The sequence below is a fragment of the Pleurodeles waltl genome, chromosome 11 (genome assembly GCF_031143425.1).
Source record: "Pleurodeles waltl isolate 20211129_DDA chromosome 11, aPleWal1.hap1.20221129, whole genome shotgun sequence".
NCBI classification, from domain to species: domain Eukaryota; kingdom Metazoa; phylum Chordata; class Amphibia; order Caudata; family Salamandridae; genus Pleurodeles; species Pleurodeles waltl.
The window spans coordinates 808,669,157-808,690,164 of NC_090450.1; the positions used below are offsets into that span (position 1 = coordinate 808,669,157).

The following is a 21,008-nucleotide window of genomic DNA, read 5'->3' on the forward strand; positions in this document are numbered from 1 at the left end:
ATAACAACGGATGCCTCCATGATAGGGTGGGGAGCACACCTCAACCAACACAGCATCCAAGGACAATGGGACACTCAGCAGAGACAGTTTCACATAAATCATTTAGAACTACTAGCAGTATTTCTAGCGCTGAAAGCATTTCAACCTATAATAACCCACAAACACATTTTTGTCAAAACGGACATGACAACAATGTATTATCTGAACAAACAGGGAGGAACACACTCAACACAGTTGTGTCTCCTGGCACAGAAAATATGGCATTGGGCGATTCACAACCACATTAACCTAATAGCGCAGTTCATACCTGGAATTCAAAACCAGTTAGCAGACAATCTCTCTCGGGATCACCAACAGGTCCACGAATGGGAAATTCATCCCCAAATACTAAAAACTTACTTCCAAAGGTGGGGAACACCGCAAATAGACCTATTTGCAACAAAAGAAACCGCAAAATGCCAAAACTTCGCATCCAGGTACCCACAGGCTCACTCTCAGGGCAATGCGTTATGGATGAGTTGGTCAGGGATATTTGCATACGCTTTTCCCCCTCTCCCACTCCTTCCATATTTAGTAAACAAATTGAGTCAAAACAAACTCAAACTCATACTAATAGCACCAACTTGGGCAAGACAACCTTGGTACACAACACTACTAGACCTCTCAGTAGTGCCCCATATCAAGCTACCAAACAGACCAGATCTGTTAACTCAACACAAACAACAGATCAGACACCCAAATCCAACATCGCTGAATCTAGCAATTTGGCTCCTGAAGTCTTAGAATTCGGGCACCTAGACCTTACACAGGAATGTATGGAGGTCATAAAACAAGCTAGGAAACCAACCACAAGACATTGCTACGCAAATAAGTGGAAAAGATTTGTTTATTACTTCCCTAATAATCAAATTCAACCATTACACGCATCTGCCAAAGATATCGTCAGCTACCTAATGCACTTACAAAAGTCAAAGTTATCTTTTTCATCCATTAAAATACATCTCACCGCAATTTCAGCTTATCTGCAAATTACGCACTCAACTTCATTATTCAGGGTCCCAGTCATAAAAGCATTTATGGAGGGTCTGAAAAGAATTATCCCACCAAGAACACCACCAGTTCCTTCGTGGAATCTCAACATTGTCTTAACACGACTTATGGGTCCACCTTTTGAACCCATGCACTCATGTGACATACAGTACTTAACATGGAAAGTAGTTTTTCTGATAGCTATCACATCTCTCAGAAGAGTAAGTGAAATACAAGCATTTACTATACAAGAACCCTTTATTCAGATACATAAGCATAAAGTAGTTCTACAAACAAATCCTAAATTCTTACCGAAAGTCATATCACGTTCCACTTAAATCAAACAGTGGAACTCCCAGTATTCTTTCCAGAACCAGATTCGGTAGCTGAGAGAGCATTACATACATTAGACATTAAAACGGCACTAATGTACTACATAGATAGAACAAAACAAATTCACAAAACAAAACAATTGTTCGTTGCATTCCAAAAACCTCATACAGGGAATCCAATATCCAAACAAGGCATTGCCAGATGGATAGTTAAATGTATTCAAACCTGTTATATAAAAGCAAAAAGAGAACTGCCTATTACACCAAAGGCACACTCAACTAGAAAGAAAGGTGCTACCATGGCCTTTCTCGGAAACATACCAATGACTGAAATATGTAAGGCAGCCACATGGTCTACGCCTCATACATTTACCAAACATTACTGCGTGGATGTGTTAACAACACAGCAAGCCACAGTAGGACAAGCAGTATTACGGACTTTATTTCAAACAACTTCAACTCCTACAGGCTGAACCACCGCTTTTGGGGAGATAACTGCTTACTAGTCTATACACAGCATGTGTATCTGCAGCTACACATGCCATCGAACGGAAAATGTCACTTACCCAGTGTACATCTGTCCGTGGCATGAGACGCTGCAGATTCACATGCACCCTCCCACCTCCCCGGGAGCCTGTAGCCGTTTTAAGTTGAGAAAAAATGTAACTTGTACATTTGTAAATTTGTAAATATATTACTTATAAACACATTATGTACATACATATTTACTCCATTGCATGGGCACTATTACTATATACACAACTCCTACCTCACCCTCTGCGGGGAAAACAATCTAAGATGGAGTCGACGCCCATGCGCAATGGAGCCGAAAGGGGAGGAGTCCCTCGATCTCGTGACTCGAAAAAAGACTTCTTCGAAAAAAACAACTTGTAACACTCCGAGCCCAACACTAGATGGCGGGATGTGCACCTCATGTGAATCTGCAGCTACACATGCCACGAACAGATGTACACTGGGTAAGTGACATTTTCCTTGTCATGCAAACCTAAATATCTATATATTTTAAAAGCCATAGTTATTGTATATTTTAATACAAAGAAAGACACATACCTAAAGCATACTTATAATCACATTATAAATGTTTATATATACAGGGATATGCTGTAGGGTAGTGTCTGAGTATGGTAGTTATTTTAGGAAAGAGCCAACTCTTGAGTAATCTTCTGAAGATAAGATAGCTATCCGTGGGTCTTATATTTTTTGGTAATGAATTCCATAGTTTGGCTGCTTGAACAGAGAAAGATGAACCAACTACGATTTGTTTTCTGTATGGTGGGGTTTCGAGGTATGATGCCAGTCTGGAGCGAAGGTTTCTTTGTTGAATGTTGTTGGTAATTTTATTCCTGATAAAGCAGTCCTGATTCGTGTATTGCTTTGTGGGTGATACAAATCAGCTTGAAAGTAGATCTTCCAGCATCCGATAACTAACGTAGGGCCCTCAAGGCAAGGGAGATGTGAGCTTGTGGGTTTACATGTAGGAGTAATGTGGCAGTAGAGTTCTAAATCTGTTGTAGGCTTTTCATAGTTGACAAAGATGATCTGTGGTACAGACCATTGGCTTAATCCGGTTTAGACAGTAATAGAGAGATAGTGACTTAGACCTTGTGTGGAAATCCCAGGTGGGGGAAGATACGTTGCAGAGTAGTCATAGTAATGAAGCTTGATCTTGCTAATTTGTCCACTTAGGCATTCATTCATAACTTGGAGTCCAGAGTAATTTCAATGTTTCTTACTTCCTTAGATACCTTGGAAGGTGGTCCCAGATTGTCAGGCCCAGTGCAGAGTGAGTCATAATTTTTGCCTTCACCATATATGATTTCAGTTTTGGAAGCATTCAATTTGAGATGGCTCTATGTCATCCACTGATCAACGACTCTGAGGCAGCTGAAGATTGTGGAGTTTCCAATGTATTTGCAGCTTTTCAGTGTGAGGAGTATATGTGGGCCATCTGCATAGTTATGGCATGTGAGGTGAAATTCATTGACCATTGCCGGTGATGACTTCATGTGAATGTTGAGAAGCATGGGTGAGATGATAGAGCTTAGAGGGACCCCTGCTTTTGTGAAGTATGGTTTGGAGGAGAAAGAGAGAATTTGGATGACATTTGTTCCATTTTGAAGGTAGGATGTGATCCAGTTGAGCAGTCCCTTCTATGCTGGCTTCCTAGAGTTTTTGTATTAGAGTGTTAAGAGTGTTATGGTCAACTGTGTCGAAGGCAGCTGAGAGGTTCAAGAGAAGAAGTGCTGCCAACCCCATTATACTGTGTTTTTAAGGTCATCCCAGATCGCGATGGGGGGTAGATTCTGTTTCTCTTCCTGGGTGGAATCCTGTTTGGTAGTCTGAGAGTATTGAGTTATCTTCAATGAATTGTGACATCTGGGTGAATGATGCTTTTTCTGTCAGTTTGCCCAGGAAAGGTCCATTTGTAATCGGTCTATTGTTGTTGATCGGTCATACGCATTCAGGTTTGCTTTCTTTAATAATGGTATATGCATGCCTTTTTAGGTCTTTAGGAAAGATTCCTATAGTTAAAGAATTATTGATGATTCTTCTTACTGGAGTGGCAGCTGTGGTAGTTAAACGAATATTCTTGAAGATTTGAGGTGGACAAGGGTCAGAAAGGCATCCGGCTGGCCTACTGGCTTTGTTGTTTTGAAGGTATGCAGAGGCTGGGTTAGCCTAATCTTGGAGAGGATTATTGGAAATGAGTTGGTGCTGGTGGTTTTCCCTTGTTTTAAATACGAGTCCAACGTGTTTGCTTTGGTTTTGTAATGATTTGTCAGTTTGTCAGTGAGTTATTGTGTAATGGAATAAGTTCCTTGTGTGCATTTATGTTTACGAAATTTGCACACTTAACATTTTGATTTCTCTCTGATAGGACATTTTTTAGCTTTTTTGATTGTTGACTTGTATATTCTGTTGAGTTTCTGAAAGTGAAATTTGTTTTGATTGCTGTTTATTTTTTAACCAGGTGCTTTGGAGCTTTGTAATTAGTTGTTTCCTCTTTTTCAGTTCTGTATTTATCCAAGGTGCTTGTTTTCTTTAGTACTTTTTTGCTATTCTTAGTGGCATTAGGATATCAAAAGCTTCCAGTAGCCACTCATAAAGTTTGTGAACGGACATTTCTTGTGTGTAGATCTGTTATGGATGCTAGTTGTGTTTCTGTCTAGTTATCAAGAGCACTGTGCATTCACTGGCTCTTGACCTATTATGGCTTGGAGGCAGCACTTTTGTCTGCTTTGAAAGATCCCAGAATCAGCCTCAACAGTGGGTGCTTTTCTGGTTCCACTTTACTTGACTTGTCTATAGCCTTTGGGGATGATGGTGTTAAATGCAGAAAAATGTTTGAAGCAGATATTTTTGCATGTCCTTATTTTCGAGTTTACATTTTTGTACTTTATACTTCTGTGTTTTGATATGCTCTTGAGGCAGAGCCTCTGGCTCTCCACCTGGGTAGCCCTGCCTGAGACAAGGGTAAGAACACCAGTTTCATACCATGCATGTGGTACTGGCTTGTGCTGACTTCTACGCTATTTCAACTCTACACAGAAGGAACAGGACACAGTAGGAAGAGTCCTATAACATTTCTAGTAATGTGCCCGTAAACCTTCACTTGGCACAGCTTTCCAGGCTTACTACTGGAAATGTTAGTGAACATTGTAAAAAAAAATACTTTTGGGTGGAAATAAAATTCCAAACTATTTGTTTTCTTTTTCTTAGTTTTATGCTTTTTTCAGTCTTTTAGAATCTAGTGCTTTGTAGTTTCTTGGATGAAATAAGTTTAACTCCCAGAACTTCAGAGGCTTCAGGGAATCACATTCAGTGGCCATTGCACATGAGGACTGTTCAGAAACACTGACCACTGGTAAGAAGCAAATTATGTTTTGTATTTCTCTGGGGCTCATGTATTCCCCTCGGGTGATTCAGAAAATGTTTTGTCTCTCCGTAATTTCTGGAGGTGGCAAGCGCAACCAAAAATTTAGCAGAATGAGGAGATTGCATTTGATTTACCACAAGTAACCTCTGCATCCAGAAATTACCAAATGTACTCTCCATAAATGAGTGATTTTAGACAGCTCTTTGCAACTCTGGAGTCTTTACAATGCCCCAGTTCTGCATCTTGGATGAACGTGCGTTGGTTCTATCCCAGATACAATCCTTTAATGGTGAGACAAGGGGCGACACTGCTTCTGCTTATTACTCTAATTCACAAAGTTTTCAGCAAGTTCTGTAGGTTACACTGACAAGTTGATTTTCCTGTCAACCAAATTACATTTAGTTTTGGGATCTGGCCTGCCTTGTAGAGCCCTAATTAGTTGCTCTCCATTAGAGAGGATCTGTTGTTACAAAAAAATGGCTGAATGCTTTGTCTCTCTTAGATTGCTGAGCTTGAGTGTCTGGTCTCAAGTTCTCTGAGGAAAACTGCACTAAAACTTAAACAGCCAGAAACCCATATTCCAGAAAGCCATATATGACATTAATGTTTTTTTTTTTGTAAATCACCTTGGGTAAATCCTGCAAAGGCTGTTTGGTTTCCGTTACTAAAGTAGTACATCTGGAGCTGTATTACACAAGTGCCCTTGAGGTGGTGGTGGGGGGCACAACAGGCATGGAAGCCTGCTTTGTGTGTCCAAGGGCACTTTGGTATTACAGAAGGGACCGCAGACGCTTCTGCTGCCCCTTCTTTAATTGTCATAGCACTGGCGCACATGTAGCCCCAGTGCTATCATGAGAAGGTGTTCCCCCACTCACATGGGGTGTGGCCCCTTGCAAATAAGAGAATCACTTTGCTTCTTCGCCTGCGCAATATCAGGGATTTGGATGTAGAGACAAACATGCCCTTAGGAGGCACACTAAATGTGCACCACAAAAGGGAGATGCACTTTCAGTGCGCCTACTAAAAGAAGCCCTCTGGAGGGGAGAAAGTGGGCCCCATGGACACCCCAGACATCCCTCTGGCGGCTGGTGCATTCGCTCACTGCACCTACCTGCAAGGGGATCTCTCCCTCTCTGCAAAGTTCAGGTTGCATGTCCACTGTGAAACACGGAGTGACTTTGAAGCAGATGCTTCATAGTTCACTTGAATGTGCAAGTTCATAGCTGCCCTGGGGGCGGCACATTCCTTGTAATAAGGCGCACTGTCCCTGTTTGCGCCCCATGCAACTTTTGAAAAGTACACCATGGTTCAAAGAAGGAAAGTGTGCTGTATGCATAATATAGTCCCTGATCTACTTTTTCTTTTCCCATTAAAGCAGTTCAGCAGCCTAAACAGGTTATTCCCTACTGTGGGGAAATGGTGTTTATTATATGGTTATGTTGTGCAATCTCACGATGTAAGACACTTAACAACCCATTTAGGTTTTGTTTGTTAAATCCTCTAGATCAAACCTGGGTAGCTGTGGCTCTGAGCAGCAAGGTTTATACAAAGGAACAAGTCTAAAACTTTTAAACAGCACCAAAACTATTGAAGAAATAGCTTAGACACCAAAGAAATCCAACACCAATTTATAAAAATTGACTATATTTATATGTATTTTTAGACACCACAACAACAAAAAATCCACTGAAGGGTTCTAGAGATATCGAGTGCTCCAAGGTACATTAAATATGCACGTTTTACTCAAGTGAGCACAAGGATTGACAAATTCAATGATTTTGACACTTGGAAACTTTTTGAACAAATAAATTGGCAAGTTGTATTGCAGTCAGAGTTACTTTAAGCCACCCATTCCAACAGAGAGCCTTTCGGGGGGCCAAGAAGGTTCCCAGAAAAATGTACCTCAGCAGGTGAAGCAGTCTTAAGTTAGTTCCAGGCACTTGCATCTTTTGCTGTAGGTTCCTATGAGATTGGCCATGATGCAAGGTATTCAGGATGCTGAAGATGCTCAAAGGGGCTGTGGAGGCGATGCCATCGATAGGGGTCTTCCTGCGGTCATTCCTTGATCCACAGAGGGGTGGAGACAGTCCTGGCCATGGGGTGGATGTCCCTTGAAGTCCCCTCGGTCCTAGCAGCAGTTTAATATCCACCAGACTACCAATCGACTGGTATCGCAGTCAAAGGCTCATCTTCTGTGTGAGCAAGTTGCAATTTGACAACTTTTCCGGGTCTGGCCCAGCAGGCTTCTTCAGCTGTTTATTGCCCTGTGCGATGAACAGGAGGTCAGTCAACTGACCCTTGGAGTCTCCTGCTTCAGTTGGTCTCCGAAGAGGACTTCTCCATGAGCAGGACACAGCAGACACAGTTCCTTCCACTTTGCCAGCCACCAGGTTCCTCAGGTGCAGTCCACGCCAGTCTAGCATCTCTTTGGTGCAGCAGGGCAGTCCTTCTTTGCTGCTTTTTCCTGTCCAGTTGAACTATGAATTCTGGATGCCAGGGGTGCCATTTTATGCTCAGAAAGTGCCTACAGGGTAGATGATGTGGTCAGTAGCTAACAGGCTACATGGTTCCTTTACTCCAGATGACCGCTTCCTGGGAAATGTGGCATCTGGCTAACCCAAGATGCACCATTTGGCTCACTCCCAACGTGGCAGAACCCCCTCTCTCGGCATCCAGAGCTCTCTAACCCATCTGATAAGTGTAACTACAAAGGGGCTACACGCCCCTGGAAACACAGTGGTTTACCCCTACCTGTCCTTAGTTTCAGCCTGTCTATCTAAACAATGGAGCAGCCCTTCTCTCAAGTGTGACCCATTTGACCTTCAAAGGCGGCTACTCCTTTGAAGCTCACCTTTTTTGGCCAACACCTGTGTGGCTTCCTGCAGGAGGGAAGTGCAGGCTTCCATTGTCTCCTTTCCTGGGATTCTCCCTTCCTAGTAGACGTCTCCCAAGTGAGCAGAAAGCTGTCTCTGGGACAGGCTCCTTGTGGAGGCATTAAGGGCACAGAAGACTAAAGGCAACAAAGTGGAAACTTTGTAAAAGCTGCATACTCCAACATGTTACATTAATTTTGACTTGGACATCAATTGATACTTTATGTAATGAGTAGTTTCTTGGAATAGCAACTTTGGTTGCACAGCTGGGGGGTCAGCACATAGCCCTGTACTCTCCAATGGGGTGACCAAGTCTTTTCACAGTAAAAACAGCAGTTTCACGTTTTTACGGCCAGAACACGTGAACTATATGTTCTGCCTGTGAAATATGCTGCACCTTGCCCTGGGCCTCGGTAGGCCCAGCATAGGAGTCACTTGCATATATTGCAAAGGGAAGTACCATATGCTAAGGTCTTATAGGTATGGGTAATGTAGGCTATGCCAGTCCAGTTGGGTATAACCAATGTAACATACATGTTTTAGGGTCAGGGCACTAACTCTCAAGGTCAAAACTAGAAGCATCAGCCCAAACACTGGGAGGGCGACCATAAAAAAAGAGGCATTTCTTTACTTCTCCTAACATGAAAACGTGTTTGGTGCTTGACATAATTTGTTATTTTTAATGCATTCATTTAAAACCATTTTGAACCAATGTACTGTGATCAGAAAAACACATTTCTACTGACCTTCACTCTAGAGTGAAGAATTAGTGAACTTCAGACTATTCGTAGCAGCGCTTTACAGTCTGCTTCTATAATATATAAAAAAAATAAAAAAACTCCTCTAATTTTCTGCTATGTTAATTCAAAGCTTCTTTTAAACCAGGAGATACCTGATCCTGTGTTTGTTTCAGAATTTTACTTCATTAGCACACACGATACTTATCAATTTAAAAAGATGTTTGTCATATTACCCATTTTTTGCAATCATTCACGTTAACCGTTACTTTTAGCATTCATTTCTGTGTGAGAGAAACAACAGAAAAATTAATGGCATGCTTGATAGCTGATTCATCTTAAAATGTTATACTCAAGTTGTTTCTCCTTCCAAAGCAGCTACAAGCGCATCCGGTGCATCCTTCAGTCTCTCATCTGTGTCTGAAATCCATTAGTGCTTCCACAGCCGAAAAGCTAGGACAGACCTTACTGAAGATGAAAAGTTATGACTCCGTGGATCATAGTAGGAGACCCAATTTTCCCACCTGATATGACTACTTTAAACATTTTAAACACAAGTGAAAGGAGCCAGGAAGAAAAAGGGAGCAATATGTTCTGTAATGTTTAAATCAAGATAGAAAAACCAAGGGGGATGGATCTAGAAAAAAAAGACATTTTTAAAGTTAAAGTTTGAAGGCCTCTTGCTTTTACAAATCCCTCAAACGAGATATCACACTTACTTATCACAAAAATGGACTGAGCTGACTATTACTGTAAGGAGCTAAAGCCTCAGGATGGAGGGAGTATCCTGTTCTTGGTCCTTGAGCTCTGAAAGTTCAGAAAGCTGCTTCAGCACATTCTCATAGAAGTTCTTCCCAGCTGTGAGACATAAGGTGCTAAACAGTTAAGAAAACTAGCACGGGTACTTTTAGCACTGCACATTCCATGTCTGTGAATTGGTCAAGCTAGATACAGAAACTTTTTTTCTATCTGTTACTTAGCCCGCATGTGCCACTTAATGTCTCTGGCAAGATGTAGGGCCCGTGTCAAACAAGATGGCTGATTTTTTTACTGCACCAGATAAATTCTTGAGGTTGACTTCTCAATAGATTTAATTTCTGGTGGCTTCAGTTTTTTTGAGACAAGACACCAGTATGTTGAGCATTGGCAGGAAGAACATTTGCATGCTTTGACATGCCTAAGCATGCATTGCTCCTTCCAATGACCGTGCTTAATTTGATGTTCTTCATAGACGCGATTGTATTACTCTGGATTTGAAAGTGCCTGTGATTGAGCTGGTGAGACCAATTGGTTCATCTCTGGGACTGTTGGCAAGTAGTAAGCTGTTCTGCACAGCAAAGGTTCAGGCTGCTGTTTCTCCTAGTAGGCAGAGATTTGGGTGACGCTTTAAAGAGACAGTGTAAAAGTACAAGCCACACACGAGGGTAAAAGAGGTATATTTATTTATTGGACTGGGAGAGGCATAACAGTAGAGCTTCCCTTGCATGGGATGCATATTTTCATGTCTGTATTATACCAGCTCACGTTATCAATTTAAGGTGCCAATATTCAGCCAAATAAGACACTTCTTGGGTTCTCCAAATGAATGTCAGTATCTGCTGTAAGACTTAAGGGGATGTAGGTTTATACTCACCTGGACGATTACTCTCTGGAAGAAAAGCCTCCTTTGAAGGGGTGTTAGCCTTCACTTCACAAGGCTGCAAAAAGTCAATGAATTAGATAAAGTGAAATCTGACCAACTTTAAGGGAGGTGTTGGAGGATTCTAGTGCAGGTTACCTTTACTTGTGCATAAAGGAGCGGATTCCTGTTTGCCAAACGAAGATGAGTGTAGGAAGCTGGCTCTTTATATGATATATAAAAATGAGAAATACTGTGCAGAGTGTCTAGGGGTTCCCTTATTAATGGACAGGGGCTTGCTTTAGCAATCCCAAGGGCTCCTTTAGGGGGTAGGGAGATCAAGCTCAATAACGAGATCCACACCAACTTATCAAAATAGGTATCTTTATATATATCTAGGTACCAGAATCAGTACGATCAGGTAAATACATTTTGCAAGAAAAATCTTTACCAGTTTGAAAAGTCAACAGTGCAGTTTTCTGAAGCTACAATGTTACCCTATAGGAGAGAAAAGATACGGCAAACTGGTACTCAACAGCAACTTACAGGACAAATCTTCCACACTTAAGGTGAGTATGTGGCAGAGTCCTAGGCCACACCAGCAGGTCATCTCGGGCAACACTGGGGCATCCGGGTGCAGTTCAGCATCAGTTGCCCTGTGAAGTCGATGGGGATAGCTCCAGTCACAAAGGTGCTGCAGGTAGGGACTGGTGGACCAGTCTGGGTGAACCAATAGGGCGGTTCAGTTCTTTCTATGCTCTGGGATGTAGGGACCCTAGTGGTCCTGTTCTCTTCGGTCTGGGGCGGTTGGGTGCAGAGGTATCTAGAACTGTTGGGTTTCTGCCACCAGTTAAAGTGGAGGGAGCCTGCAGAAAGAGGCTGCAGGCGTGGCCTGGAGGGTCCAGTCTGACAGAGCCAGCACATGGGCTTAGGATGTAGAGACACTGGTGGTCCTCTTCTCTTCAGTCCAGGGTGTCTGGGTGCAGAGTTGCATTGGACTGTCAGGTTTCTGTCACTGGAAATGGTCGCAGTAGAGGGGGGCCTGCAGAAAGAGGCTGCAGGTTGTCTGCTTGAAGGTCGCAGTGGGAAGACCCATGATGGACTTCGTCTCCGTAGGGTCTGGGGACCACGCTGGCACCCATTGGCCCACTTCACCTCGGGCTTGGAGGCACAAGTGTAGTGACGCTGTCCGATGTGGGTTTTGGCATTCAGGAAGCTGTTTCTAGGAGTGCCTGCAAGATGCAGGGGAGGAGTTCCCGGATCTTGGGTGAAGGCTGGCAGTCCTTCTGGTTTATTTTGAGGCACAAGCACCTGCAGGACAAGGCATCTTTGGCTTTGGATGGTTGAGGTCAGCAGGCAGGCTGGCAAGGTTGGCGCTGAGTCGGTCACTGGTCTTCAGTTCTTGCTTTTGCACTTCTGGAGTGTCATTTTTCTTCAGGTCTGCAGGATCTGATTTTCTGGTGCCAAGGGCTCCCCTAAATACTGAATTTAGAGGCATTAGGGGAGTGTAGGGCAGTAGCCAGTGGGCTACTTACCCCTGGGATCACTACACCCCCCATATGACAACTTCCTGTAAGAAGTGGGTCCCTTACCAGAGTTCCTAGTTCTGCCATCACCAAGATGGAAGACTTTGATCTTTTGTGTCCACATCAGGCAGCTCACCTTAGGGGTGGAACTGACCTGAGAGTGGACACGCCTTCCTGACTACTAATTTTGCCTTCGGTCCAGGTGCCAAATGGGCCCTCAGGCAGGGGGTTTGGCATTTCCCTTCTGAGGGAAGGCAGATCTGCATAACAAGGGCAGTGGGCTTATCTGAAGCCCCCTGCTTTGGAATGCAGATTTGCAGGCCATCCTGTTGGGAGGGGTGTGTTAACAACCCTGCCAGTGCAGGCTTTGTTCCTGTCCCCTGAGAGCGGAGGCTCTGTGGACGTCGTTTAGGGATCGCCATTGTGACCCCTGGCCTCAGAGGTGGCAAATTCAATGCCAGGAACACAGTGGCAGCTCGTCATTATGGACGGCAGCTGGGGCTCCATTCTCGTTGTTTTCTTTCAGTTTTTTTTTACACTAGTAGTGAATAATTGCATAATCTTCACTATTATTGTAATAAAAATGGGGCACAATTAGATGGAATATACATTTCGATGGCTGCTGAGGTAAATGAAAATGTTTTAAATGTATGTTGTGAGCGTGTTTGCGGGTGAGAGTGTGTTTATGTGAAAGAGTGTATGTAAGTATGAATTTGTGTGTGTGTATATAAGTATGTGTTTGTGAGTGAAAGTGGAGGTCGAAAGGTTTGTGATGTCACTTTCGCCACTCCTGGCATTTTGGTGAAGAGACGTCCATGAGAGGCTGTCACCCTTGGGGATCAGAAACATGTCTGTTGGTGGCCAGCAGGCTGAAATTAGCCAGCTAGCACACCACCAGTTGATAGGTTTTATTTGGGCACCTCTAAGGTGCTCTCTGGGTGCATGGTAATAAATCCATCGCTGGAGTCAGTGTGGAGTTATTAATACGAGATGTTTGATACCAAACACCCCTATTTTAAGTGAAACTAAAAGGAGCTGCAAAACCCTTATTGACCAGTGTCCAGCACATGTACTTAAAATGGCTTCCCTGATCACTTACTATGTCTAAGAGCGACAAAGACATAGCAGGGGCACCCCTGCTCTTGCAGATATGTCCACACATGTAATATAATGAACCCTGCCTTAGGGCTGGAATGCCTGCTGTAGGGGTGGTTTACATATATTGCTTGCAATGTTAGTATGTTGTGGTTTCATTTTTAGCAGCACCAAGACACACAACCTGTAGTGGCAGTCTGCATGAGTAGGTGAGGAGTCCCTAAGACTGGCACAATACATGCTGCAGCCCTTGGGGACCCTCTTTGGTATCCATGCCCTAGGTACCTGGGGGGTTCCATTATATACTAGTGACTTACAGGGATGCCAAAGCTATTGTCAGTGGGGGAACAAATGTAGAGTTTCAGGGAAAGAGATCTGGCACTGGGGTCCTAGTTAGCAGGAACGCAGTGCACTTTCAGTCAAAACTGCAGAATTTGCCACGCAAAAAGTGGAAGTGACCATGTTAAAGGGGGACACTTCCCTACACTGAGACTACACCACACTTTCACTTGGGTGTTAGGACTGAAGGCCTTATTCTCACTGTTAGCACAAGTTAAGCATACAACGATTGCAGTGGCTATAGATAAGTTATTAGTCACGGCATGTGACCCAGTTATTCAGTTAGTCGTATCTGAAGGTGTCTCTATGATGGACACAGGACTCCAACCATTTAAAAGCTTAGTTATTTTCCATACTGGACTGCCAAGCATGGGAGTGGGGAGGATCTGGCATTGAGTTCTTTTTGAACAGATAATGTGAGAGCTCTAAGTAAATTTGTTGGGAACTAATTCCTCTCCATGTTCTTTTTCGTCTGTTAGTCTCCCTTTGTGTCCTTGGGATTATTTTGTAGTCCCACTGTGGCTTGAATAAGCAAGGTAACCATCAGAACGAACACTGTCAAAGGTACAAAACTTTATTTTTTTACCGTGTTCGTTCTCGTGCAACGGTTTTACTTATGTCCATTGGGGCTTTTTGATATCTGTGTTGAAGCTTTGTCTTTGAGATATTTGATGATCCTTGACATATCCTAGAGGATGATCCTTTTTACTGAAGGATTTCAGAGAAAATGGCCTTTGGCTAGTAGTATAATGCCATTTATTAAAGTAAGTGTTGTGTTAGATTGAACCCGGATACCTGACAAACCTGTACATAGTGGTAACTTAAAATTAGTGATTGAAAGTTGTATTTTTTTTGCCACTTGTTTTTGCAAGAAAATAAGCATGGTCAACACTTTCATCTTTGAAGTGTCTATCTTTTTATTCTGTGTTGCTAGGTGGCTTAAATACTTAAAGTTGATTCCGTAACTGGTATTGAATGCCCAATGCCATCTGTTTTATAAGTAGCATTCTTTCAGAATCTGTGTTAACAAGCACTTTGCTTTGTGCTAGCACATAGCATGGACCAATATTTGAAGGGTACATGATGCTTGATTATCGCATTTGGTAATTCCTGACGAAATGTGGATGTTAGGGACAGATGTGCACATGTAGGCCAGACTCTACTGAAGCATACATTCTGTGGTATCGACACCGACCTTTCCAGCTGATCACTGCTGTGCACTCAGTTCAACATTGCAAGTGAATACTTGAAAGATAAGGCTATAGAAAATTGGGTTGCTTTTTTTTTTATTTTAAAGTCGAGTGCACAAGCGCTTTGGCCTGTTGTAATCTATCTGTTGTCTTTCAAACATGCCCATCACTATCACTCGTTCATGGGCTTGCCTTTAAAAAATCCTTTGTTATCATTAGTAAATGCTTCAGATTTGCCCCTCATTGGGGCAGGTTGTTTACTGCCCTGGCCATCGATCCTGTTACATGGATAATTTGCACTTTTGCCGATACGTTTGACCATGAGCAAACTGTTTTCCTTTTGTGTGTCTCCTTCGTGCTCACGCTCATGGCGGCTGTGGCGCTTTGAATATGCTCACTTATGTCAGCTGTTTTACTTTTCATTTTCAGTTTATGTGGCAAGAAAAGACCAGTTAGGAATTTACAACACTAATAGCTCTAACTTATTCTTCTTTGCCAATACTTGTTTTGTTACAGCAGCTGATGTAGCCTTATAGACTTTAAGTACAAAACATTCTGGCTCATTCATTGTCTCGGAAAGAATAGCAACAAGCCAGCAGGCATGCTTTGAGGTGGGCATATAAAAATCCTCTTCCTGGCTGCCACCGGTCCTCACAAAAGCCTGTGTGAGGCACCATTCAAAATGTGCAGGCTTAAAGGAGCCAACATTATGCAGGGATGTGGAATTCCTATCGCCCGGGACATCTTGTTTGGGGTCAAGGGCAACAAGTTTTTATGTTTACTTTGTCCTTGGGACAAGTAGGCCCAACCCCCTGCAGCACAAACCCTTTGGTTGCTTGTTTACAGAGAGTGGAATTCTCTGCAGTTGAGGTCATGTGTTTCCAAAAGATAATGCTGTTCGAACTTGTATATATGGTTCATTATTTGAAAGCCTTCATTATTAGGGTGAGTGCTGTAAATAAATGTTTTAAGGTCACACTTCACTACTGACGTTGGTTCCAGTACAAAAAAAAAAAAAACGTGTACACACATGTTTGAAAAGTTTAGGCTAAGAGGCTAAGTATAATGCTCCCAGAATGCTCTCTGATTATATGCAAATGAAGTGTCATTTAGTAAAATATGTTGATGCATGCTAGTATTTCCCAAAAATATTTCTAATGGAAAATCAGTGTAACCATTTTCAACACGATTATGGGAAGCATGAAAATAAACAAACACTGACAAAGCCAACTGATCTGACATATTTTTATAAGTCTTTTAGTTTCATCAATGCGTGTCTTGTTTTGACATGGCTTTTGTAACACTTTATTCTTGTGGGAGCTACCAGGCCCTCAACATTGTAACAAACATTGGCAAAAACCCCCCAAATTTTTTTTGAACTCTTAAAGCACACGTTGCCACCAGCGGCATAACAAAGGCCCCGCAGCCACCCTCCAGGGGGCCCCTCCAGCACAGCACCTGCCCTGAGTGAGTCTGGAGAGGGGGCTCCTCCATGTTCTTTGCAAAGGGGCACCCTCCAGTTTTGTTACGTCACTGATTGCCACTGTAGTTCCTGACACTGAACAAAACTACTTTGTGTGGCAATATGCTCCTTGTGGAAGAGCAGAATGTGATCGCTCACAGTTAAGCCAGCCGAAAGAGAGAGAAATAGAAGTTTAATAAAAACAAAATGTCTTTGTTAACACCAGACCTAATTAGGGACCAAGACCCACATGTAGGTAGCTTTTTGCATGTCGCAAACAGCGACTTTCGCTGTTTGCGACATGCAAAAAGCACATTGCGATACACAAACCCAGTTTTGCGATTCAGTAACCTGGTTACCGAATCACAAAACGGGTTTGCGACTCGCAATTGGTAAGGGGTATTCCCTTCCTAATTGCAACTCGCAGTGCAATGTAGGATTGTTTTGTGACCGCGAACGCGGGCGCAAACCAATCGCAGTTTGCACCCATTTCAAATGGGTGCTAACACTTTCGCAAAAGGGAAGGGATCCCCATGGGACCCCTTCCCCATTGTGAATGTCACTGTAAACATTTTTTCAGAGCAGGCAGTGGTCCTGCGGACCACTGCCTGCTCTGAAAAAATGAAACGAAAAAGTTTCATTTTTCGTTTTTGTTATGCATCTCATTTTCCTTTAAAGAAAACAAACAAAAAAAACAAACAAAAAAAACTGCTTTATTGAAAAGCAGTCACAGACATGGTGGTCTGCTGTCTCCAGCAGGCCACCATTCGCGAGGGGGTCGCAAATTGCGACCCACCTCATGATTATTCATGAGGTGGGCATTTGCGAAGCCCTTGCGAATCACAGATGGTGTCAAGGACACCATCCTACATTCGGATTTGCGACTCGCAATTTGCAGGTCACAAATCTGAACCTACCTACATGTGGCCCCAAATTCTTAAAGAAAGTCACAAAAGTGCACCCATGGTATATGTCGTACCCCTATAAAATATTTGTGAACTGTATTTTAGCATGGGTAAATACGATGTGTAGATTTGCTCATGTGAAAATCTATTGAGCATTTGCACGTTCATTTTCCCTCCAGCCACTTTCTTCCCAACCCTGGAAGAAGTTCTAATTCTAGCATTGTCAGGAGTAAATGTCCAACCTTTCTTATTATGGGAAAATATTAGAGAGAAGCTGGTAAAAATCTTTAAAACATGCAGGTTAGTAGGTTTGCAGACTCAAAGGCATTCCAGCCCTGAAACTATTGCTTACTGCTTCCTCCAGCCCCAGTATGCAGATCTGCAGAAAGGTGGCAAAATAAGGAAATTGCTACAGTAGCGATTGAAACTCCAAGTATTCAAGCCCTACTATGGTAGTAGCCCTGGCATAATCAGAGAGGCTATTAATTGCTGCCATAATTTGTCGCCACACTACATGGCACCAAAGGGACAAGTAGATCTTTTTACAGGACAAGTAGATTTGAGAAGCAACCTGTCCCCTGGACAAGTAGATATTTTAATAAATTCCACAACCCTGTTATGACTTGAGCTAGGAAACTATTGTGGTGCAGCCTTTCCTGTCACGTGACCTTTGACTAAATTTACATACCTATAATTCTGGGTTACTTCTGAGTCCTCCTGTTTCTTTTTGTGGCAACAAGTGTTATATCAATATACCGGATTACAACAATTATTATAACGTGGCTGTATTTTAAAGGGTTTTCTAAGATGAACTTAATAAAGTAAATCACCCTGACAGTCTATGGAACTGTATACTCTGGTTTCTCTTCAAACTGAATAAATCTTTCACCTTTTACAAAAAAAATCCCTGGAGAGGAACATTTAAGAGTTTCGCTCAATTTTTGAAAGCCCTGCCAAGTGCAGGGATAACCCTATTTAGTAAACAAAAGTATAACTGTAGACAGATTGATAATTTGCTAGTTCCTCAAGTGCAACAACATAGGTCGTACTTATGCAAGATCTACTGGCCTTGTCTATGCTATTTCTTAGCCATGTACAGCAGTGTGGCTGCTATGCAACATGGCTGAAAGTAAAAAAAGAAAATGTTTTAAGTGCTATGGCACAGTCAATGCTTGCTTGATCATAGCGCTTTTTAATTTTATTTTATTTTGGACCATGCTGCACAGCAGCCGCACAGCTGTACAACATGGTAAAAAAGATTGACATAGGTCTGGCATAGGTGAGATCTATTGGCTTTATCAATGCTTTGGGCAATAAGTGATATGATGAGGCTAGCATTGGACATGTCTAACTTATTCATTAGCTTGAGTGCACAAGCGCTTTGAACAATTGTAATCTATCTGTGGGCTTTTAACCACAGCCACCTCACGCCCATCACTATCACTTGTTCATGGACTTGCCTTACAAAAATCCTTTGTTATAATTGGTAAATGTTTTACATTTGTCCCTCCTTAGGGTGGTTTTGTTATGACCCTGGACACCGACCCTGTTACATGTATAAGTGCATGTTTGGCGATGTGTTTGACCGCGAGCAAACTTCATTTTTTCCTTTTGTGTCTCTCCTTTGCACTCATGCTCATGGCGGTCGTGGCGCTTTAAATGAGCTCGCTAATGTCAACTGTTTTACTTTTCGTTTTCAATTTATGTGGCAAGAAAAGTCCAGTTAGGAATTTACAATGCTAATAACTCGAGCAGATGCGAGACCCATTGTATTGCTAATGCTCGTCCTAATTGTTGTAATTTAAGTTTAGTGATCACAATGCATTTACTTTTGAACCCTTATCACAGCAAAAATGATCAAGCTAACTGCGGAGGGAAAATGTATGCAGGTAGATTTCTGTTAGAAGCGAAAGTTTGAAAAAATGACAATCGCACCCCAGCTCTGACAAGCATTCAATAGGATTACAAGAAGGTGTCAAATGTATGTGATGCAGAATGTGGGGAAACAAGAAGTGGTAACAATTAGTAGATTCTTGCATATAGAGTGAGAAATCTATGTATAGTGAAATGTCATCTGACAGTCTCCTATATGGCACATGGTCTGCCGGTCAGGTGACATAAAACGGAAGCTTGTATGTACCTTCGCTTTCGTGTTTAAAAATAACAGAAAAAGTAATATATGAGCTGCCGCACCTCCCTGTGGCATTGGGTGAGGAAGCCAGGCAGATTAAAAAATGAGCTGGCCAGATCCCTAATGCATATGTTGGAAAAACTAGTTAGGCAAACCGTGACCTGGTGGATGCTGGTGATTTCAGGTGAAAACGAGAGAGGCGAGAGCTGATCAATCCTTAAGCACCAGATGAACATTGCTAGGGAAGCCCTGAGCGCTTCTAGATGCGAACTCAGTCATTGTGTCGTCTCTTGTTCTGCATCGCCGGCTCCCTTCTGAGCTCTGCTTGGCTACCGCCACTCAAATGTGATGGCCTCAGGAGGCGGTAGTTTTTAGTCGTTGATTTCCTGGCAGGTTATAATAAAAACCTGGAAATGATAAGTCGAAGTCTGAGGACAGCTGAGCCTTTAGGAAGGTGGAAGGTGGAAGCCCGGTGCTGCAGTGGTTGATGGTGACCACAAAAAATTCCACTCTCAAACCGTGCACTTGACATCGAAAAGGAGAACGTTTGTGCTTTTTATGGATGTGTAATCATGTACGGACAGAGGTTCCTTTCCAAGGAATCTGTTCACTGATGGGGACTAGTTGATAGCTTGAGGTGCAGAAACGTGACCGGTGGAAGCTCAGTCCGTACAGACATAAAAGATTCACAAACAAACATAGTAATTTACTTTAAACGAAATGTTACTCTCCGTTCCCTGAAAAGCACAACATGTTAAGTAGGCCACTGGGAAGCAGCACGGTTTAACAGACGGTGGCAGAAAATATCATGATAAAAAAGGATTTTCAGACTTTTGGCAGGTCAAGTTTTTTGGTTTCAGTGCTTTTTTTTTTTTAAACTTAAGTGCCAGGGCCCAAGGAATTTCTTATGGGCCCGGTGCAGTTGGTGGCACTTTAAACTTCAGGTTTATGCCTGAGTTGTATCATTTTCTAAAGATAAATTAAATTAAAATTACACACAAAGCACCACCATGTGGTGCATTCTCATTAGTAGGTACCAGTGTTTATATATAAGTGCCGGTGCTCAACACCAGAAGACACCGGCACAAATGAAGCACTGTTTGAATTGCAGGAAAGAAGGGCACAGTAAAATGCGATGGGAGTCAAGCAAAGTACATCATCAATGTAAAGAGGTCCGCAAGCCGTATGGGGAGTTTTCACTAAGCACACCACAACACAAGGCAGGGCAGATAATACACTTTGCTGGAAGCTGATAAGGGGGGTTTGAATGGAGTATATTATACGTGATACTGTGGTGTGCTCGGAGACCAGCATGGAAGTGCAGTTAACTCGTCATACTGCTGGGATCTGTGAGCATGAATGAGTGTGTCAGTAGGTAGGCAAGTAAACTGGGGTCTGATCAATGGCAAGACACAGGATGTTGTGCTGGATACCTACTAGTGTAGTTTGAAATAGGCTGAAGAAGATAGTGGTGTAGAAGAGACATCTCACAGATAGGGTACAGTGGAGTGGTCTCATAGAGAGATGTTCCAAAGCAAGACAGATGCAAATGTTGAACAGATATTCTACAGTGCTTGGAACCAACCATGGCAGGCCGATTTATGATTGTGGCACTTGTATATCACTACAAAGATGACCTTTGTCACCTTCGTCCATTCAGTACAGTTCTATATTCTTCTACAACATCACCTGTGCTTTGTTGTCCAATGCTTTAGTACTGTTCAGCACTAAATACTCTTTGGGATTAAAATACAGATAATGTTTTAAATTTCTGCAAGATTTTCCTTCCACCTCTATCGGAAGGAGATTTCAAATATTAATTGCCTCCTCCACTGACAAACAATGCAATTAATATAGATTTCCTTCTCTTGCT

At 42.6% G+C, this 21,008-nt stretch overlaps 1 protein-coding gene and 1 non-coding gene across 3 annotated transcripts in view; both read left to right on the top strand.

Annotated features, from left to right (window-relative positions):
- Window positions 1–21,008, top strand: part of NF2 (NF2, moesin-ezrin-radixin like (MERLIN) tumor suppressor) — a 468,843-nt gene that overhangs the window by 417,183 nt on the left and 30,652 nt on the right. The window lies entirely within an intron of this gene.
- Window positions 17,856–17,971, top strand: LOC138266741 (U5 spliceosomal RNA). Its single transcript, XR_011199671.1, has one exon. It is a non-coding gene; the product is annotated as a U5 spliceosomal RNA (small nuclear RNA).